Source organism: Leuciscus leuciscus, assembly GCF_965113295.1.
Source record: "Leuciscus leuciscus genome assembly, chromosome: 17".
Classification (NCBI taxonomy): Eukaryota; Metazoa; Chordata; class Actinopteri; order Cypriniformes; family Leuciscidae; genus Leuciscus; species Leuciscus leuciscus.
The window spans coordinates 5,200,026-5,215,576 of NC_138741.1; the positions used below are offsets into that span (position 1 = coordinate 5,200,026).

General features: G+C 36.5%; 1 protein-coding gene across 1 annotated transcript in view; it reads left to right on the top strand.

The window, feature by feature from the left end:
* LOC309479602 (leucine-rich repeat and fibronectin type-III domain-containing protein 2) overlaps positions 1 to 15,551 on the top strand; it is a 131,148-nt gene that overhangs the window by 86,936 nt on the left and 28,661 nt on the right. The window contains exon 3 of the mRNA XM_082143759.1: positions 7,316 to 7,420. The gene's annotated coding sequence lies outside the window, so the exon portion shown is untranslated. The remainder of the gene's footprint in view (positions 1 to 7,315; positions 7,421 to 15,551) is intronic.

The window sequence follows — 15,551 nt, forward strand, 5'->3', positions numbered from 1 at the left end:
AACTTTATATTTATACACAAATAAATAGAGGGGTCTGGGTCCAAAAAATAAAGTGCATTGTTACTAAGTGTCTTTGTTTAAAAATAAAAGCTTTGATGAGGTAAAAAATAAAGCACAAAAATTATTCTAACATATATTCAAAGATAGTTGAGTGATGTATCTTTAAGTGGTTCCACATGTTGGAGGTATTTTTTGTATTGTATTTTGTATTGAAATGTAATTCATTTTAAACAGTTTTAGAAGGTTTATATGTGCCATTTAATAGGTTTAAAGAGTGAGGAATAATTCACTGGGTAATATTAATTCACTGAATAATATTAGCTGGAATATAACATTATCAGGAAAGTAACAAACAAAACAGCATATTTGCATTTTCCAACTAGTATGTTATTAATTATTAATAATGTTTTTGTCGGTCTAGATCATGAAATCCTTTCTGACAAAGTGCTGTTTATCTATGCGTTTACACAGAACTATATAACTTACTCAACCGCGATCGCGCGTGGAGATAATAAATAATTAATTTCCACAGAGCGGTATTTATTTAGATTTGTATTAGCGAAATAATGGTTATGCAGTAAATGATAATATAGTTTAGGTTGTTTAAACGAGATAATCTTGTCAAAAGTTTCATGCAGTAGCCGTGCTTGAGCATTCCTGGTCATCAAACCAGTGAGTGCGCAGCAATATGAACAAACTTTTTTTTTTCGAGACTATATAAACAGCACTTTGTCAGTTGACATTTCATGATCTAGATTATGAAATGCCAACTGACAAAGTGCTGTTTATCTATGCATTTATTTTACACAGAACTCAACCGCGATCGCGCGTGGAGATAATAAATAATTAATTTCCACAAAGCGGTATATTTAGATGTGTAACGTTATTAGCGAAATAATTGCTATGTAGTAAATAATATAATCTAGGATGTTTAAACAAGATAATCTTGTCAAAAGTTTCATTCAGTGGCCGTGAGCATCCTGATCATCAACCCAGTGAGTGCTCAGCAATATGAACGAACTTTTTTCTCGAGACTAATGGTGAGCAAATACAACTGATAGAGAATTAAATTCAGTGCTTTTATTTTCAACATGCACTCATTCATGTCTGTTTTATTTAATTCATGTAAAGTTACGTCTTTATTGGGGCAGGACATGACGGATTACGCTACGTGACTCCATGAGTTCGTCTCAATTTTTTAGAACCAAGCTGCATAAATAAACTAGGCTATATCAGGCATTCATGTCTCAAATCTCATTTCTGCATGTCTGTTATGTTAAATAAAGTTGAAAAATTAAAGCAAAGCAAGCAGAACATATGTTTTACCTGTGCACAGAGTTGTTGTTGACTGATCTCCTCAGACGCGGGCTGCAATGGCGGAATTCTCAAAACGGCCACAAGATGGCGCCGTTTATCGGCGAATCCGATATTACAAAACCGATACCCGATTATGGGAAAATGCTTAAATATCGGTAAAAATATCGGTAAACCGATACATCGGTCGATCACTACACCTAATTACTTCTTGTGGCCTGCGTATTCACAACAAGTACAAATAGTGATGCAGATTAACACTAGGCGATTTCCTAGGCAGATATTGACTTATATATTAAGGACTATATTAGGGGGAAGCACAGGCGAAGCACTGCTACTTGGGCGTGATATCTCTGCGCCCAAGTAGCAGTGCTTCACCTGTGCTTCCCCCTAATATAGTCCCAAGTCAATATCTGCATAGGAAATCGTCTAGTGTTAATCTGCATCGCTATTTGTACTTGTTGTGAATACGCAGGCCACAAGAAGTAATTAGGTGGGGTTTTTAAATTTTTTATATCACTTTTACTCAGGACATGCTAGCTGGCAACAAAGGATTCCATTCATTATGCTAAGCTAATGCTAAGCTAAGCTAGCGCCGACCCTGTCAAACTAAAACAATGCATGCCCTGAGACAAAAATGCATTTGCCCACCTATCTAAATGTAGGAAAGAAGGTGAATAAGCCCTATTTCAAAAAACGGTGGAGTGTTCCTTTAAACGACACATCGTGCAGCCCTACTCTGCAAGTAGTCTGGCAAAGAGCTCATTCAAGCCCATTTCTAATCCGTCGAAATCGCGGCACCAATCAGAAACGTTGGGGCGGGCTTTACACAATGACGATCGCTCTGATTGGTTTTAGGTCTATCCAATTGCGACCAGAGGCATTTGAGCGACGTCCGTTGGTGAAGCGCACCAACTTTTAAATGCATTATTATATTCAAATTGCAAACACATGAGGACAGTCTCCATGAAAGACCCACTGGCAGATGAATGTGCTATTACATTTCTCTCCGAAACGGTAGGAAATGAAATTAGATTTAATAGAGGATTTTAACTGTGACAAGATGATTGACAGGGCAGTTTATGTGACAGGACACACGCGACAGATCCGTCCGATAAAGATGACGAAGTAGTATGTCCCAAAGTTTGCCTACTTTTTTGCTACACATTCAAAAGTAAATACCTTTTCTTCACAAAAAGAGTACATACTTTTATGGCGTAGTGTAACTTAGGCGAATTGGGACGCAGCATATGGCTTTACACGATGACGATCGCTCTGATTGGTTTTAGGTCTATCCAATTGCGCCCAGAGGCATTTGAGCGACGTCCGTTGGTGACGCCCCTTTGGAAATGAGTTATTAATGAAGCTTTGCCAGAACATAACTCAGTTACTACTGAGAATGGTCTGGTTTTAACCAGGCTATAAAACCATAACAAGTCGCCACCTACGCACATGTAAACAGTATACAGATGAGGCTTTTGCACCACGTTATGGTTTGTTCCTATGCAAAACATCAGTAAACCATAGTAAATCACACATCTTTATTTAGAACGGGTTGTCTTGATTCAAACAAGCCCACAAACAATAATTCTGGATTGGGTCAACTTACCCTAATGGCCTAATTGTATCTTTTAAATTATACATCCGCATTTGTGTATCCATGACCACGGACAGTCGGATAAACAGAGGGTTATTAACAAGACAGTTATTGTAAGAGTAGGTTTATCACGGAAAATAGTATCATACTTTGTCTACTCTTTAAACAGCATAATGGTAAAAATGGCAACAGCTTTCTTACCTCTACGCGACGGCGTTTTGCTTCGGGTGGCCTAAAACACTTTCAGTTTTTCCGCTACGACATTCTCTCTGTATTTACGATTCTTTGCAGCCTTTAGCCACTGAATACACCGCACTGGATCCTTCACTGGAAACAAAATAAACTCATTCCTGATAATCGTTTACTCTTTACATTCTTGCATTCAAGAACAATACAAGTCGATACCATTATGACTAAAAGTTTGCTAAGAAGTATTTCCTACTAAGCCTATCCAATAGGAGCAGACTGGTGGGAGTGGCCTTGGACGGCAACATGCCCAGTGCATTATGGGTGTTGCAGTTTTCCTATCGATTTGGCAAAAGGGATGACAACAGACATCATCATCAATTCATCAGAAGGGATTAGTGCCATCTATGGTCAAGAGACAAGTCACATTACCCTGTCTTACCATATAGTATATTCTGTTTGTTGTTACAACTTGGTTTGTTCTGTTTAGATGCACTTTTATGTTTATGCTTTGTAAAGAACAATGAGCAGAAAGCTCTTTAAATTAAACATTGTGATTATTATTAGTATTATTAGTAACTTGGTAAATTGCATGGTACGCCATGTGATATCAACATGTTGGCAGACACACTGTAAAAAATCTCAACTCGTTATATTTTTGTTTCTTTTTTTGCGTGAGCTTTTTGAGATATTGAGAACTTTTTTCAATTATGATTTCATCAATTCAAATACACTGGACAAATCAATTGGATAAACATGACACATTAAGTTCAGTTTACTAAGATCAAAAATATTTGTTTTCTTCTTTTTTTATTGTGAATAAGGGGCGACCCACCAAATATTTAAATGTGGATTTTTTTCATCTTCTCATATTAGCTAAAATTGGTATCATTGGAATGGAGCCAGTCATCCATCAAAAGAAGATGCATCTCAGAATGTTCTCACTGTGACTGTAAAAAAAACACAAAGATGCATGCAAAACAGGCGGTGTGTAATGATATGGAACAGGCTGTTATGGAAAATCTGTCGTCTTAAAGTGTGAATGGCCTAGGGTGTTTTCCTTTTTCTGTTTTAAGTTTAATCTAATGTTAATTGATGATATTTCAACAGTTGTTCTCTTGAGGCTCAACCACTGAGTGTTCATCTCAAGAGCCTCTTTTAGCCAAACAGGGGTGTTTGTTTATTCTGAATGCAAATGTCAGAGTTTGTCACTGAGCGCTTTACAGCATCTTTCCTCATTTATCTCTAAAGTCTCTTTAAAAAGGTCAAATCCCTCCATTAGATGCTGATGCTTTTAGATATTGCAAGCGATTTGTACTGTTTCATTTAATTGTGGGTATTCAAAATACTTCAAACAATTGTTTTCTTTTGTAGTCATTTTAATTTTTTTTGTTTTGATGTTTCATAAATGCATTTAAGTGCAGGTCAACCATTTTATGTCAGTTCACATATCACTGAGCTTGAGTTTAGGATCATAGTGAGATTTAAACACGTTTCCTAGAATGCACGATGGCTGATTTTTATTGTTTCCCACAAAAAGATTGCATCATATTACACACACACACACACACACACACACACACACACACACACACACACACACACACACACACACACACACACACACACACACACACACAGTTCTATTTAAAGAGCTGTCAATACCCAACCCATCTGATGTCGTCTGCATGGCTGCACTGACTTGAAGCCGAATAGGGAATACGCTTCACATGTGATGCGGTAAACTGGTGTGAAGGAAATAAAAAAAAGAACACTAGCTAGACTTGAGCAAGCGTGCTGCTAATCCGACTCTGAGCATATGGAAATTGTTGATGCCTCAGAGCAAAAAGAAATGCAAATGGAGGAGTGTGGAAATTGTTTTCCAAATTGTCATGTTTTGCTCTTATCGGCATCCTCGCTGGAATTATTTGATAAAGTGGGATCACAAACAAATGTTCGGATAGAATGACATTTTTGTCATATTTACTCACCCTCATGTTGTTTTTGCACGACTTTCTTCTTTGGAACACAATGCATGAATACACAAAATGATGACCTCTCTTTTCCAGATAGTAAATGAGGACTGACAAAAAAAAATGTGCAATAATATTTTCATAAATATTGTACATGTGACACATGATATGTTCCAAGTCTTCTGAAGCTATGATTGTGCGAGGAACAGACCGAAATTGAATACACTATTCACTGATGATCTATAATTCACTCCAGTTGGTTGATAACACTGCAAATCTTATCAGTTCAGTTCATGGAAAAAAATAACAATAATTCAGACTAGTTTTATGAACTGGATCAATCAAGTCATTGAAAAGATCTGACTCAATAAAATGAACTGTTCATAAACCAGACATCGCTGTTTCTCTCACGAACATGCCAAGAAGAAATGGGTGGATGTCCTTGGAAGATTTTCAGTGAATAATTGCTTACATTTCTATTGTATGTATTCAGGCCTCAAACTGAGGTTATTATAAAAGGCCCTGGAGTTACATGGACTTCCGAAGGCAGAAGATTTGAAGAATCAGCGGTTAAATGCATCTTTAGCACTCCTCAGCAGTTCAGCCACAGCTTTTTGTTGTATTCTCACTATTTGTATAACGACGGCTTTCTAAACTGTGCAGTCCGATGCAGTTCAGTGCATTAACGTACATTCAGTTTTTACAGTGATGCAGAGAAATTACATATAACCTAATATCTGAAATGTAAGAGAGGTATCAAATAAAAAAGTGACCACTTTGAAAGATTTCCGAAGTTGATTTGGGTCGATCAGCTTGTTGTTCTTGACTGTCAATATCGAACTTGGGCTTAAACTGATACAGTTACACCATAGTGTAATTACAGTGTCGTCACATTTCCGACACATAAGTGGTAGACCAATCACAACAGAATGGGGCTGGCGGACCAATGAGAGTACACTACGCTTTTCAGAAGGTTTTAAAGACACTGATCCTAAAACAGAGGATAAAAACAGGTGCTGCAAATAAATAATGTAAAAGACTCCCTAAACAAAATTATGAGCCTGTAAATATTTATGCCTTTTATGTATATGTATATCTTTTTTTAAATTAATTAATTCATTTATTTTATTTTATTTATTTTTTAAATATTTTTTTTCCAGTATGTGTTCTGCACATGAACACCGTGGAGAGAAAATATTAAGCAAAATTGTTTCTTTCTCTTTTCTTTGAGGAGTATTGTTTGCTTTTATACAAACTAAACAAAATGCATTTTCAGTGCAGAATGTGGAGGTTTTGAAGGTTGACAACCACAGTCCTGATTCACCCTTTATTATATTGAAAAAAAGTAGACAGTATTTCCTAGAAAATGCATTATTATTAACATGAGGACACTTGCCCTAGAAATGACTTTCTATGGAAAGAAAGAAAGAAAGAAAGAAAGAAAGAAAGAAAGAAAGAAAGAAAGAAAGAAAGAAAGAAAGAAAGAAAGAAAGAAAGAAAGAAAGAAAGAAAGAAAGAAAGAAAGAAAGAAAGAAAGAAAGAAAGAGGCTAGGCATTATTATTACAGGAGAGGTATAAAGATAAGAATTCATACATAGAAACAGGATATTACTGGAGCTCCTCTTATTATTGGTCTCATCATCTGAAATGACATCCTCCCTCTTTCAAATAAACATTACTTGGAAATGAGTGTGTTTTTGTTTGTCCAGCCATGACAAGTGAAGAGACTCTCTCCAGTGAGGTACAAACATTATGGCACATTACACTGTGTCCACACAACTACACAAAAGAACAGAAAAAAATAAGAATAGTTATAAAAAGAGTCTGTGAGCTTTCAAACACATTCCCTCCGCTTCAGCGTGTCATGTTGCATTACACTAGAAGCGTGTTGATCGACAGGCCATCTGACATCGTGGAGAATGCTACACAATGCTTTATATTAAGCTAACATAAATCTTATTGTGACCACAAAGCTGCATTTATTTGCTGTTCAAACCCCTGCTGTAAAAATGTAATTTAATAAATAAACTTTTATCTGGACTTCCAGGGGATTTAAATGGTATCACACTGTTGTAGAAGCAAAATGGACGTCAAAGGAAAATAAATCACCATTTTAAAGATAGCTTGTTTGTTAAATCCAAACATCCTGGCATTTGTGTTGAAAGCAAGAACATTTAGGTGATGTTTTTAACATGCATTGTTGAACGACAATAATTGTGATATTTTTTCTGCCTTTTTGTTGTAGACTGAGAGCTTTTTGTGGGATAAGGTGTGAGCCTGCTGAGAGCGTCGGAGAGTGTGTGAAATCAAGGCTGCGAGAAGGAACCATATGGCACAAAACACAATATAGGTAAGAGTGAAGTACTTGTTGATGTGGAAGTGTGCATGTATTCACACCCGTAGATTCAGCCAATCTACACCTGCTTTACCTGTGCTTTTTGTTTTATGAAAGTGATGAAGAACTTCACTTAAACCGAGATGTTATCGGTTTAAGCTTATACATCGCTCAATAGTTTTGTTTGTTTGTTTAGGAGAGAGACCTTGAAGATGAGTTGGATAATTTTAAAGATCATGTTTTTGTCATTGTCCCCTTGAGAAGGGCGCTTGGCTTCTGGTTGGTCCCTAAAATTAGTTGACTGTAACTTGAATTAGTGCTCAAGTTGGGGTTTCTTTTTTTCTTTTTTTTTTAAGGAGAATGAAGAATTTAGGATTGTTACATCTGTGATGGACACTAGAGAGCATATTACAACCATACTGTACAACCCAAAAAATTTTTTTTTTTTTTTTGGGACTGGACATTCATTCACCTTATAGACATGGCATGTGAATGGCATACAGTATGTATATATAATGAAATGGAATATATAATGGTCCATGTGAGGAATTGCTCTCCCTAAGCTGTAGTCGTAGAAATATGTTGTTATCATATATCTACAACGTGTAACTGTTCAAAAGCAGCAATAATATTTTGGAAATAATATTAGTTTATATCTAGTATACATGTGCATGGGGGAAAAAATTGCCTCAAACTCCATTTAAAAAGGCAGTTCAGAATATACAGTAGCATTGTTTTTCATGTGCATCTGAATACATTTCTACTACAAATAATGTCAGGGACGTATATCCCTCTTCTCACATCACAAGATATCTATGATTTTACAGGAATCTCAAGTATGATGATATTTTGATCCACATCATTTTCCACATAGAAAAATTTGTGACCGTAAATCTAATTTATTTCTCATATCCACACAGAGATGCAATGCAATATACAATAAAATCTCAATCCATATGGCAATTTAGCATCGGTCCCTTCGACTTACTAAAGATAAAAGAAAACGGACCGCAGATAAAAGTCACTGGGAGCAATGGCAGATGAGTTTACCATCAAGAGCAATAGACATGTTCGGAGAGACTACTATCTGTCTGCATGTAGCTTTGTCTCCCTGCATTCATTTTTTAAAAGCAGGATGCACAGATGTTAAGCCATTTTTTTTTTTTTACCAGATTATTGTAATAAAAAATGTATGGGAGACTGAGGGAAATTATAACAGGGGCAAATGTAGCAAACTACATGTATTCAATTCCAAATAAGTTCAAGTACAAATGAGTTTCACAGCACATGCAAGTGTGATCGTTTCACTTTTCTACGATTTCCAACATGTCCATATCTTTGAATTCAAACTAATGTCAAATTGTCTCAAAGTTGATGGGTAAATGTAAATGATAACATGAATGACAGATGTTCACTTACATTGTTACCAGTAACAGTTACCATGTTGGGTTTCCATGTTTTATGGGGACTTTGCATTGACATGATGATTTTTATACTGTACAAACTGTATATTCTATCACCTAACCCTAACTCTACCCCTGATCAAAACCCTCACAGGAAACGTACAAAATGTTTACATTTTCAAAAAACAAAACATCACTTAGTATGATATATAAACTGTTTTCCTCGTGGGTACCAAAACATTTCCCCACAAGGACAAGGGTTTTGGATACTGCCATCTTTTTGGAAAAATATTGTCCCCAGAAACACACACAAGCACGCACGCACGTACACACACACACACCCACACCCACACCCACACCCACATGTATAAATAAATTAAATTAATATTTAAATATATTACAGCAGCAGTTATATTAATTGTGCTCTTATAATAGGTGGATTGTTTTTTTTTATTTTTTTTTTATTTTTTTTTTTAAATTGCTCCAAACTATGGCCATATTGCAGGGGTTATTATCACACTAGGTCTTCTATTAAATTTAGAATTATATCCTAATCTATTTATAAGCCTATTAATGTTACAGTCACTTTTGGAACATATAAATGGTTCTTATACCAAAAGGAGAAGTAGATGTAGTTTTTGAGTTATACAAGAAAAATAAGAAATGCTACAACTGGTCTCCCTGCTATTTATTGTAGAGCAGGAACAAAAGCAAGCAGGGAAGGATACTTTTGTATTCTCCATCAGTTCGTGTGTTCTGTCATGGTAGTTTTTTGGTAATAATGTGACATGACACATTATTGAAGTGCACCTAGCATGAGAAAATGTGACACAATGGCTTCTTCAATTTTCTGTGCCCGTCAACTGTCAGAAAAAGGTCTGTTGAATATTCATTGAGACTGAAATAACAGCAGTGGATGTTTCACTCTGTTCTTTCAGTTCAGGGGATTTTTATTACATAATCAGAGATGTTATCAATGTTCATATTTCAGTTCTTTCACAATGGGGTATTCAATATCATATATATTTTTACCTTTAGAGCATTGTGTCTACATTGTGAGTATACATATCAAATTAAAAAAAATATTATGCTATGATAGATCTAACTTCACAGATGCACCATCAGGGGAAATACTTTTTTTTTTTTTTTTTTTAAGCATCAGCACACCTACAAAGAGGCCTATAGATCTTAAAATATATATATATATATATATTTCATCAGTAGGCCTTTACAGCTAACCTTTCAATCCAAAAATAAATTATTCTGCTTCTCTGTGGCAAAGTAGCTTGAGTAGGCACAAAAAGTATCAGAACAGATCAGTTACATTTAGTTTTGCAGTGAGGAAAATATCTTGATATTGAGTTTTGAAGAACATAGAAATGGCTGGGTGGGCACAGTTCTCTTTAAGGATGTCTATATATAATAGTTGGAGAAATCTATCTGTTAGAACTTTATATATGCTAAAAGTTTGTTTGGTCCAGTGTACGATCATATAGCTTCAAAGTTAACAAAAATGAACTTAAAGCCACAAATTGCACTTTCCTTTTAAAGGTGCAATAATCAATTTCTGAGAAACGCTGTTGAAAGTGGATCGGACTGAGCAGCACAACACACTTGTAGCCAATCAGAAGTAGGGGGCGTGTCCTCTCATGATGGGGGAGGAGAGAGAGTGAGATTTGAAAAAAAAGACTGTAGAAAGAGAGATGGCTGAGAGACATTACAAAAGAGAAAAGCTCAGAGGAATTTCACTGGAAAAAGAAGGGTTATGAACCACATTGATATTAGAAAAGCTTTCCAGCGGGAAGGCCTGAAAACGGACGTGAGGTTGCGTTGTTTCTGCGCCATTGGTTTTGCTGTTTCACAGAACCGAGATATACTGTTGTTGTAATGTTAGCTCTAGTAACAGCACAGTTTTGAGTGTCATTGTCTGGAGCCGGTGTGCTGCTGGCGGCTAATAACTAACATAGCTGTATATATTCTTGTGTACTGTATGTTCATTTTTTTTTTGTCCTTCCTTGTCATTCATTCACCATCTTCACTTTGTTTTACATGTCACATTATTTTGCTTCGCTTCAGCTATCAGCTGTCACACAAATCTGTCAGCATTGGTCCAATTAGGCTGAAGATGGCTTTGGGAGGCTGAGAAGTTGCTGTTGTCAACAATGTGTAGTCCTCCTCATATTCTGTGCAGAACTTCACGTGTCACTTGCAGGCATTGTTTCTTTAACTGCTCCTGCACTTGGTCAACTATGTCCTTGACTGGTTCAACTTTCATGGACTTTGAGCGCATGAATTTGGAAACCTTTGGTAATTAATGGCAGTATTTAAGCAAAGAATCAGCACATCGTAAGGCTTGAGTTTTAGTATCAGCGCGTTTGCATGTACCCACCTTCAATTCTCAGTGCTGTGAACACAGCTGCATATAGGCTACATTTACCACTGACTATGGATCCAATTTTACATTTCACAGACACTATTATCCAAAGGGACTTATGGTATACATAAGTGCAGCAAATACACTAAAATAAGCTAAGATACATACTTGTGGGATCTGTGAAGAAACATAAGGTTATTGTCTACGGAAAGCACCTGGCTGCTTAAAAACTCAATGGCATATTTATAGCTGACACTTCCTAACCTAAGACTTGACTAGGGATTTGAAAATGTGCTAAAGAATCAGAGGCTAAAATAATAAATGCATTGTTCTCCAAAGAACGATTCAGAGTTAAGGTTGCAGTAAACCACGAGAAACCCTCAGTAGACCCAGCAACAGCTTAAACAAGAAAAAGCATGTACACATACAACCTTAACACACAACTCTCTAATGCAGCAGATAAATGACTGGCCAGAGATCTCTGGAGAGAAAAAAACAGTCCTTACTTTAAGTGACTACTTATGTTTTTGATGTCGGTTTCAGCATTGGATTCTAGTGTTCTAGTGGCCTGCTTAAATTAATACCACATTATTTGACCACAAAGTGCTGCTTCATCTTGACTAGTCAGACCAATTTGATCAACCAGCTTCATCAGAAAGATCATGCTGTAATGAGTACCACTACCCTGTTGTGTTCACTTTTTGCTAGTGGACACAATGACTGTGCTGGTCTACCAGGCAGACTAACACCAAACCAGCATAAACTAGCATGGACCTGGTCCATATTTAATGGTTAAAGAAACAAACCAAGCTAGCCAACTTTTAGGCTTCCAACCAGGTGTGTGTTTTACATACAACAAGTTCTGTCAGGACCACTATTGTCAAATATGATTGACAATTAGCATATAGATAGGATTGGCGGTGATAGGCGATAGATGTGGATCAGATGAGAGTCAGCTGATGTGAGCTTGACTAACGTGACCTGCCAGAACTGACGCTACGCTTGATTTAACTCACTGCTTAATCACTATAGTATGATACATTGATGGAGAAATGATCTAGCTATGTTTCTCAAAACTGTAGTAACATGGTCGCACTTACGTCACTTGAACCATGTTAGTTCCTGTTACGCACCCCAGGTGTGTTAAAATTAAAATGTAAACTCTTGTCAAACATGGTGAATAATGAATGCACATGCAAATACTGTACACCAGAAAAGCTCAGAGTAGAATAAGGAAAGATCCCAGTGGCTCAAAGCACCAGCTAGACTGACACAAGACTCCAGAACCAGTCAACCTCAAGAACTTGAAAGGTGTTATAAGCAAACACAAAGAAAAATCTATATAAATACTAATACACATCACTTAGCAGTGTAGTGCAGTGCAGTCAATGCCTCAGGAGCGCCAGGAAATGCTCCAACCATTCAATCAATTCAGTTACTTTTTATTTTAATGTTTACAAAACTGTTTATAAACACGTTCTCATTATCTACTGAAAATTTTCCTTGACTTGCATTCTGTACTGCAATGTCAAATAACTGCAGGCAAATCACTTTCAGGAATCCAGCTACTGCTCCTTTTCTTAACCTGACCCGTCGCAAATCCCTGTGGAAATGAGACCGGATCCATCACAACTGTGGCCTTGAGCAAGTCACTTAACCCCAGGTTTCTCAAGAGGGGACTGTGTCTGTCAGGAGTTCATGGTTCTGTTCTGACGTTAAACACTGGCAAATTACATCAGTTGCATGTCAATAAATAAAGATTGTATTTTTTAACAGTGCAGAAACATTATATTAACGCTGTTGTGATATTGTTGTTGAGTTTGCTTTGCTTTGCTCATGTTGCTGTGCTATGGCCCCAGTGGTGACCATTTCAAGATCTGCATTTATATTTCATATTGAAGACTCATCCTTATGCACTTGAGGAATGGAGAAGGATGTAGAGAAGTAATCCTTGTAAATAAAACAAGCAGAAAGCACAACTACGTCTCAGTGTGCCTGTACTCAAGACTGGGACATAGTGTACAGTAACTAGTGTACCCATTTGTCTATAAGTATCCTCTGCTTGGTACTTACTGTATGCAATTACATTAAGTGAACACAAGTGTGTTTAAATTTATACTGTAGAATTATAGTATTATAGCAACAAAGAGGATTAGAAGATTAGAAGTACAACAGACTTTATCTAAAAAAGAGACACTGTTGTAATTAGGTATTAATCACAGATAATTTTCATCTTATGTAATATTATTACATATTAAAGCATTTTCATTGTTTGCTTTTTTCTATCTTCAACTGAATAATGTTCCATGGCAGAGTTGCAGTGTTTTGCTTTATATCATACACAATATTTTCCAAATATTATACAAATATTATACAAACATACGCAATTTAGTTGAATTGAAACATTAATGGACTTCAATTGGTTTGTAGAGATATATTCATTAACAAACCATATACAAATACTATTAACAAAATGCAAAGAGATTGATTGTTTTGTAACTCTGTTTATTATCAATCTTAATCATCTTTTGCTACCACAAAAAAGACTCTGACTCTGCAAAATGACTAATCTAACTAAAAGTCCTTAGTCATACCTCAACAGGGTATTGTCTCTTATTACTTTGAGATTGCTCTGTTTTTTTTGTTTTTTTTGTGGGATAATTATTTCCGTGGTAATTAATCAGTCTCAGAGAAAACAATTCCCTCCATTTTAATTCCTCTCCAATAGAGCGCTCATCAGTTAAACAACTCGGGAAAGAACAATCACAAAAGTAGGCCACCACTGATTTTTTTCTCTCTCTCACAGCAGTGCACACAATTCAGAAATTCCCCAGGAGGAGCAGCATCATTGATCTACTGAAAGCTGCATAAGTTTTCTATCCCGGGGAATCAGTGTGACAAAAGCATCAGCGTGAAACTAATGCACCAGAAATGCCACGGTTGCCGCCCAGTGTCTTTGCAAGAACCTTTGTTTGCTTAAACTGAACTCCAATAAAACAGGGGTTACTTTTGGCTACATGCAAGAGTTAGAGACTACAGTTTTCCTTTCTGCAGAAAACAGGGCACGCCGGCTTTCTGAATGTGCACTCGGTGTGTCAGCCTTTTATAGTCGTCTTCTATGCAATGCTCTCCATGAATATATTCATGTAACATCTTCCCAGAACATAGGCCTACTTAAGCCTACTATTTTTGTAACTTAACTAGCAGAGTGTGAGGGCTTTGTACAAATGACTTACATGGGGTGTTCATAGAATGACCCACAGGTGCGTAATGAGGTTACATTTTGCATAGTTTTAGCACGCTTGTTTTATCTCAGTTAGTCTCCCTGCAGTTTTAACTGAACGTTCTACTGTACGTACAGTGATGTCCATGGTAATTAATCACATATTGTTTTGCACTGATTGATCGTTAGATAACCTCCTGGTTTGTTTATTATTATTATTATTATTTTTAATTAAATAATTATAATACTATTTTTAAATTATTATTATTAGTAGTAGTATCACTTTTTACAACATAACTTATTACACTTAAAACTTATTACAACTCTGAAATGAAACTGTTGAAAACAGTCAGTGGTTAGAGTTTCAGTAACCTTACTAATTTGCAGTGTTAATTTATGGTTCAAAATGTAAAAGTAAATTAGAAATGATTCTCAGTTTGAGAGAGACATAAGCCGCGTTTCCACCGCAGGAACTTTCCCCAGGAACTAGGAACTTTGGGCTGGTACTCGATGTGTTTACACCGCAGGAACCAGGGTCTAAATGAAGTTCCGGGTAAATATTTCCCCCTCCGATAGTCCCTGCTCATGAGGTAGTACTTTTTCAAAGTTCAGGAACTTTCAGGGGTGGGACTTGTGCGCTGCACAAGCTGATTGGTTGTGTTCACGCCGCATTTTGGTTGGATGACTCCACGCAGCATTTATTTATTTTTAACCTCCCTTTTTAAAAAATCTATTGCGGTTCATGTTGTGGCTTCGTGCAGTAAGATTTGTCTGTCTGCAAATATGGAATTTAATAAAAAAAAACTGGTGGACTGGCGACGAGTCAGGCTTTATTAAGGGTATTTGTGGAAGAGGAAACTTTCTGCGCGTTCGTCCCAGCCATCTCATGGTCAATGTCCGCAATAGCTGATAACATACAAATGTTATATCTAACGTTAGCATTACGAGCTTACTGAACACGCTTTATCAGTGCTCGTCTCTTTTCTGCCACAGCTTTTATTATTAAGTCATTATGTTTACACATTGTCATCTATTGCAAGGCACTCCAAACCATGTTACAAATTTACTATAACAGGATTGAAATAGCGCTTTGAGGTTAGTAACAAACAACTATTTACAAGACTATTCACTATTTATGATTGATAG